The following is a 7,716-nucleotide window of genomic DNA, read 5'->3' on the forward strand; positions in this document are numbered from 1 at the left end:
CTTGCTGGGTGTAGGATTGAGCCCTGCTTTTAAAAAATGTGAAAAAAAATTGAAATTACATGCACCTGTCAAACAGGTGCAGAAAAATTGGGCCTTAGGTGTTGGTGGTGCCTGAACACTGTAACTCCTCACAGTTACTCTTGGTAATGATTAAGCACAACTGTACTGTGTGAAACGCGTCTACAAGACCTGTGTGTACGTGTCCTTTGATGTCATCTTGGTGATCAATTAAAAACATTTTTGAATTTCAATCGATGTGCAGCCATTTCTTCCTTTATTCTATATGATTTGAAATTACATGCACCTATCAAACAGGTGCAGAAAAATTGGGCTTTGGGTGTTAGTGCCCTAAAACAAAAATATTGTTGGAAGATAGCATAATCAAGATTCAGGAATAGGATAGGCAGCATAGGCGGTCTTCAAGAGATCCCAGATCCCTAGCAAATTCAATCAGTTTCATCAGCATCAGGGGCTTGATAGCTGCTGTTGACCCAGGACTGATTTATTTTGATAAAATTCATCCTGTCAATAGAGTATGTGGACAGACATTCTTTTATCCATCACAAAACATCCAGCAGCACTGAATGTCCGTCCAGAAAGCACGCTGGATGCAGGACAGGCCAGTAGCTTGATTTCATATTGAGCAAGTTCTGGACAGTGATCCATCCTCAAGACCCAATAACCCTGTGGATGCTCAGTTGGAAAGGTCTCCAAGTCTGCTCTTGATAATCCTGCACCATATGATGCAGATAATCCTGCACCATATGATGTCGATGGTTGCTTAAACCATAAAGCCCTGGGTGCAGAGGACTAAAGAATTTTTTAAAGGCATTGGTCAGCCGGCTGCCCTCCCCACCACTCTTCTTCTGACCGAACGAATCGTCAGAAACACGTTGTCCAGGAAATGGTAACCTCCCAGTTTCTGGAAAGGTGTTACACAAATTTTTCTTCAAGGCGTCCTGAAGATGTTTCATGCTCACACAATCCTCCTCCTCCTCCTCTTCCTCCTGTGTGTTTGGCGGCCTTGAAGGAATGGTATCTGCATAGGGGGGCCTTGAGAGGAAAGGACGTCCTCCTCTTCCTCCTCCTGTTCTGCCTCAAGTGCCCTGTCCATGATTCCATGAAGTGTGTGCTCCAGCAGGGAGACTAGAGGGATAGTGTCGTTAATGCATGCATTGTCACAGCTACTATCCTTGTGGCCTCCTCAGATGGTGACAGGATAGTGCATGCATCCTTTATCAGCAGCCACTGGCGTGGTGAAGAGAAGCCAAGCTCACCTGGCTGCTGCAGGATTGCCACCGATGCCAGTCTCCAAGGATTGGGGGCTGTGCTGGCTCAAGAACAAAATGGGATGGAGCGTGTGATCGCCTATGCAAGTCGGAGTTTATGCCCTACCAAAGGTAACCCAACCAACTACAGTTCCTTTAAACTCGAGTTGTTAGCGGTAGTCTGGGCCATCACCGAAAAGTTTGCTGAGTACTTAGTAAGTGGTCACGTGGACATATATACTGACAACAATCCTCTTGCCTATCTAGAGACTGCTAAACTGGGGGCCTTGGAGCAACGTTGGGTGGCCCGACTGGCCCGGTTCAATATACCATTCATTACAAGCCAGGACGCTCCAATGGTAATGCCGATGCCCTCTCCTGATTTCCTCTCGATGGGCCTCAGGATGATCCAGATCAACAACTCGAAGAGGATGAGGTTGTTCCCTCCGGGATCCACTGACAAGAGCAACTGGCTTCAATGGCTCTGCAGAGCAACCAAGTTACGCCAACAGGGCCAGAGATTCATACTCCTCGAGAGTGGCTGCAACTCCAGAAGTAAGACCCTGACATTGATCAGCTCATGAGATATTAAGCCAGGAATCGGAAACCAGATTAGCGGGAGCGAAGGAGAAAACTACCCCTTTGGTGGTGAGCACAGGAGAACCCTTTGAATTACTGACCATGGACTTTCTGACAGTGGCTGACACCTCTTCAGGGTATGGCTACTCCTTGGTGTTTGTGGACCACTTCTCTAAGTTCGCCATCGTGGTGCCAACTAAAGATCAGACTGCCGCCGCCACGGCTTAACTGTTCTGGACCCATGTAGTCCAGCCCTACGGGTGCCCCAAACGGATTCTGTCCGACCAAGGGCCGAACTTTGAATCTAGGGTGTTTTCTGAACTGTGCCGTCCTAGTGGTATTCGGAAGTCTCATACAACTCCTTACCACCCCCAGGGAAATGGGGCCTGTGAACACTTTAATCGCACATTGTTGAAATTGATTCGCACATTAGAGCAAGAGCATCGAGAATGTTGGCCGCAGTATGTAGGAGATGTTGTTTGGGCTTACAATCAGACTGTGCATCGAGTCACTGGTTATACTCCCCATTTTCTGATGTTTTGGCGTTGTGGCCATTTACCGGTGGATTTACTCTTGGAAACTCCAGAGCCTATTATGTCAAGGACCCCAGAGGAATGGATCCAAAATCACTGGCACCGTCTGGATCAAACCAAACAGATAGTACTGGGAATGCACCAGGATTTAGCCGAAGAAAGTACTGTTCAATTGTTGCCACTTACACCGGGAGACAGAGTCTTGGTGATGAATCCTAAACACCTGAGGGGCATCAAGCTGGAGCCCAAGTGGGAGCCCTGTCCATATCAAGTCAAGCAACAACCTTTCCCTGGGCGGCCTGTGTATGATCCGGTTTCAGAGAAGCCGGATGGACCTCACAAGAGACTGTATCGTAATCTTCTTCGTCCTTGTGTGTTCAGTGCTGATTCACGAATGGATAATCCTATTCCTGTCTTTCCCCCATGTGCTAGATGGGACAACAGCCAGGAAGTCCTCAACAGTGACTGTGTAACCTGGTACCTGCTCCCTCTGCCGGCAGTAGAGACCTTATCCCTAGCTGGGGGAGATACAGAGAACCAGGCTGCTGCTACTGAATGGGACTTATCTGTGAAGGAGCCAGATGTGCACGATGCCCCCACTCTGGAGGAGGATGAGCCTCTTGTGGAAGAAATAGCACCTACCAATCCTGTTGCCTCAGAGGGAGATAGACATTTGGAAGACCCGGAGCCTCACTTGCCCAAGCGTATTACCAGGGGACTGAAACCTGTCAAGTATTCTGACTATGTGACTTGAACTGTTATGCATTGCTTGTTTTCTTGCTTGCTATATTATTGTACTGTGTTAATTACATCTCCCTGGGTGCATGCAAGGGATTGCAATTCTTAAAGGGGGGGGGGGGGTGTAGGCAGCTGTGGTGCAGGGCAGCCTAGTTGGCTGCAAGAGGTAGTGGGTTAGCAAGTGTATAGTCTCACTTTCCAGCCTATTTGATATGTTTATGTGTACATATGTTCAGAGCTGTTTGGCCTCTATAATTGTCTCCAGCACCATTTTGGAGAAGCCTGGTGTCCTGATAGGACAAGGAAATCTCGGGAGATTTGGTCGGCCATTTTTGGGTATATACTTTATATAAGAAAACCCAGCAATGTTTAGTTTAGTTCACGTGTGTGCATAGACAGGGAGGGAGAACCCGCTTGTCAGGGAGAGTTAGGAGAAGATAGTGAGAGTGTTCCAGCCTGTGAGGGATAGCTCAGGGTTCCTACGGAGTCCTGTATCAGCAATCCTGGTCGGATGAAAGACTCCCCATTGCGGATAATAAATCTGGTGTCCTCGCTGTGAGGGAGGGACAAGCAGATCAGATGCCTATATCCATCTGCTGAAGGAATACCATTGAACCGGGTAATGTGTGTGAATAGCAGCCTCTACAGATACGCACCGTGTGCTTGGGTTTATACTGTGTTAGTCAGTGGAAAGTGCCTATAGTGCTGACGAATATATTTACCGCTTACATCAGAAGTGACTGTGCTGTGTATCTCTGCCTCCAAGCTTGTAGTGAAACTACGTGCCTTACTGCTGTAAATACTCTTTCTACTACCGTCTCTCTGGTAATAAATGCTGCCTGGTTTAGAAAGTCAGTACGTGTGATTCCCTCTGTGAAAACGTTACACTCTACCCCTGTTTACACGCCGCAGAGACCACTTTTATCTGAAAGCGGACCACCCGCTGAAGAAGGGGATACCAGAGTTATGGCAGCTAGCTGCTGCCATAACAATGATATTCCTCTTCAAAGTACTGATGTAAAACTGCGGCGGGCAGTCTGTAAGTGGTTACATCTTGACGTTTTTGGTATCTATTTACTGGGCGCAACATCATATTTTATATTTTCCAAAAAAAAAAATCAAGTATTATATTGTGTTTGTGTGCACTAAAACACATTTAGGTTAATTTTTTCCTGAAAATTTGAATTTGATAAATGGCTGTGCAAATATTGTGTGAGATAAAAAAAATGGAACAGCTACCATTTTATTCTTCAGTGCCTTTGCTTTCAAAAAATATGTAAAGTTTGGGGGTTCTAAGTAATTTGCTAGCAAAAACCTGCAGATTTTGTATGTGTAAAATTTAAATAATTGCCCCTGTAGGCAAGCGGTTAATATAGGTGAATTTGTTGAATTTTTACAAAAGGTAGATGACTATGGTGTGGAGGTATACAAGTGACCTGTCTTCCTGTCACACCTGCCCTTATAAGTGGCCATGCCAACACACACTGCACAGTCATTATTGTAACTATCGGTAAAATGGTCCAAAGCAATCATGTGCAGCCAACACTGAAGCAAGTGCAAGTGTGTTACTGACCGAAATTAAAAGGAAAAAAAGCCTAGAAAAAAAACACATAAATGCAGCCAACACATTTAAGGAATTGTAAACTGTAATATACTATTGTTTTAAGGTTTAATACAGCTTTAACCCCCAATCCTTTTTCCCAACCTTTTACCCCCCCCCCCAACCATAAACCCTAACACCAAGTTTAACCACCTTCAAATCTATTCTTAATCTATTGTAGCAAGATCCCAGGCCTCCTTTATTCTAGTGAGAACCTCCAGGGCCAAGAGCTGCTGACATCCTTCTGTGTAGAGTGGGTTACAAGGCATAGTGGGTGTAATGGAAGATAGATTCATGGGTGCCAGACACTTCCTGAGTGCAAAGAGATTTTATTTCTCTTGAATAGAACCGTGGGAGACAGGGTTAGGGCCAGGACACCCTTAGGAAGTTGCAATGTTAATTGGCAGACTCCAAGACTTCTACAGGTAGACAGCCATGCAAGGAAAGGCATCCAGCAAGACACCACATCTGCATCTGTAGGAATGCTGTCTCCTTTGGCAACAGTCTTAGAACATTTCCTAATACAAGTTGTAACAAATTCCTTTACTTTTCTACAATCACTTCTTGCAGTTTCTCAACCCACTGAGCTCCCAGTCTCTCTCTCTATAGACTTGCTAATTCACTGCCACTGAATCCAATGAGCTTTTCCAATCTTCACTTTAGTATCTTCCTCAAGCGTCACCCCCGCTTCTCTGCTGGGTCCCTAGCTTGGCACACCAGATACTTCTCAAGCTTCACCCCACTAGCCTTCTTGGTCCCTGGATTGACACACAAGGCTCCTCTGCAAGCGTCACCCCCGCTGGCTTGACACCTGCTGAAGTTTTCCAATTCTTCACCGTCCCCGGTTGGTGAGAATACTGCTCCGGTACTTGCTTCAGCTACTCACTGTAGTCCATGGTAATGCGGTGGTTGGTCCCTTAGTGGCGAGAGCTTCCCCTCTACCTCCAATCACGAAAGGTTCTCTGGCCGGCAGAACCATCACTTCTGGTTGGACTGCAAGCCGCAGTTCCAACCCTATGCTGCTCTCTTGCTTTTTGATAGGCCCTCAGACAGCCTAGCAGCGAGATGTGCCCGGGATAGGCCCAAACTCCGGCCTAGCAGCCCGGGCAGTACAACACAAGTCCACCCAGACAGCCGTCCAGGTGGCCAGAACCCCGATCACCTGACTCCACCCAAATATATAGGTTCTCCGAGCAGTCCAAAGAATTTAAGAAAACCCTTGCCTATTGGCTGAGATTCCCCATATACTCCTAATCTGTCCTTGCTCTGCCTTTGTGTTATTTAATGTCGCCAGGTACCCAGGCCACCTAGCGGCAGAAGAGAGAAGTGCAGCAATTCCAGACTTATGCCCCGTACACACGGTCGGATTTTCCGATGGAAAATGTCCGATCGGAGCGTGTTGTCGGAAATTCCGACTGTGTGTGGGCTCCATCGGTCATTTTCTATCGGATTTTCCGACACACAAAGTTGGAGAGCAGGAGATAAAATTTTCCGACAACAAAATCCGTTGTCGGAAATTCCGATCGTGTGTACACAAATCCGACGGACAAAGTGCCACGCATGCTCAGAATAAATAAAGAGATGAAAGCTATTGGCCACTGCCCCATTTATAGTCCCGACGTACGTGTTTTACGTCACGTTTACGTTTAGAACAATCGGATTTTCCGACAACTTTGTGTGACCGTGTGTATGCAAGACAAGTTTGAGCCAACATCCGTCGGAAAAAATCCTAGGATTTTGTTGTCGGAATGTCCGAACAAAGTCCGACCGTGTGTACGGGGCATTAGGGTGAACTCAATTGATCCCTAACTAAGAGCCAAGGTAACTACACCTGGCAGTTAAATTTAGGAGCAACCCTGCCTAAACATCAGGGTGCTACATCATCAACCTGGGCCAAAATGTTTTGTTTCATGCACTAAAACCAAGCAGTACCACCAGGTACTTGGCACCAATATGGATGTGGGATAAATAACCGTTTCCTGTTTTTCTGTTTTTTCTTGTCAGTCTAGTTCAAATGCAAGTGAAAGGATCCTGATGTTTGAGGTTTGATCTCTAAACCTCTCCTTTATTAGGTGTTGGCTTTCTGACCACTGACTCTCCCTTTATCTGTTTGATCTCCTACCCTGCAGGTCCATTCCCATTACAGTACTGTACTATTTTACTGCTCACATTTCACTGCCAGCAGCACACACTATATAAGATCTGACACAGATTTTGGAGTGAATCATATGTTTCTGGTGTGTTCAATTACATTTAGCTGCAGTAAAACACACTAACCAGGAAGATAAAGACAGATTGTACCATCCACTCATGTATTACTTCACATTGTTGTCTATGATTGAACAAAAAAAACAAAGAGATCCACAGTTTCATGCAATGCAGTTATGTGACTCATACCAATTCATGTGGATCCCTCTTAGTAATCTAGTTCACTCAGATTAGGAATCCTGTTCCAGAAAAAAAAAAAAGAGCAAATTGAGGCATACATCAGGTCTATTTTAAAGGGATAGTCCACCCAAATTTGATATTTCGGTTTTTAGTGGACAGTTAAACTGCATAATAATTTGTTCTGTCTAGAAAATATTTTGTTGGCAAGATATCAGTGTGTCAGGACGGGAGTCTGAATCCACAACCTTTGCTGTATCTGGCAGTGGCTATTCTTGCTGATCCACCTAATATGCTGGACAGCTCCCTGTCTGAACCTTTGGACTTTCTTGTCTCTTGTTTCTGGTGAAACCTTCAACTCTTTGCTCCTCCCATGAAGTTCCTGATTTAAACCATGTCTCTGCACGTTCTGTTTGCCAGATTATTGGGCTCCCTCCAGCCAATGTCTTGCCCCTTTGCTTACATGCAGCTGGCCTTATCTCCACTACCACTAGTTACCGCCCTTTGGCTCATTCTATGACTACTTTTCCACTTGATCCCAACCTGCAACCCCTTGTTACCAACCTCTGGCTTATTTACTGACTACACTTTTGCTTGATCCCAACCAGCTATA

This window comes from Aquarana catesbeiana, linkage group LG08 (assembly GCF_042186555.1).
Source record: "Aquarana catesbeiana isolate 2022-GZ linkage group LG08, ASM4218655v1, whole genome shotgun sequence".
NCBI classification, from domain to species: domain Eukaryota; kingdom Metazoa; phylum Chordata; class Amphibia; order Anura; family Ranidae; genus Aquarana; species Aquarana catesbeiana.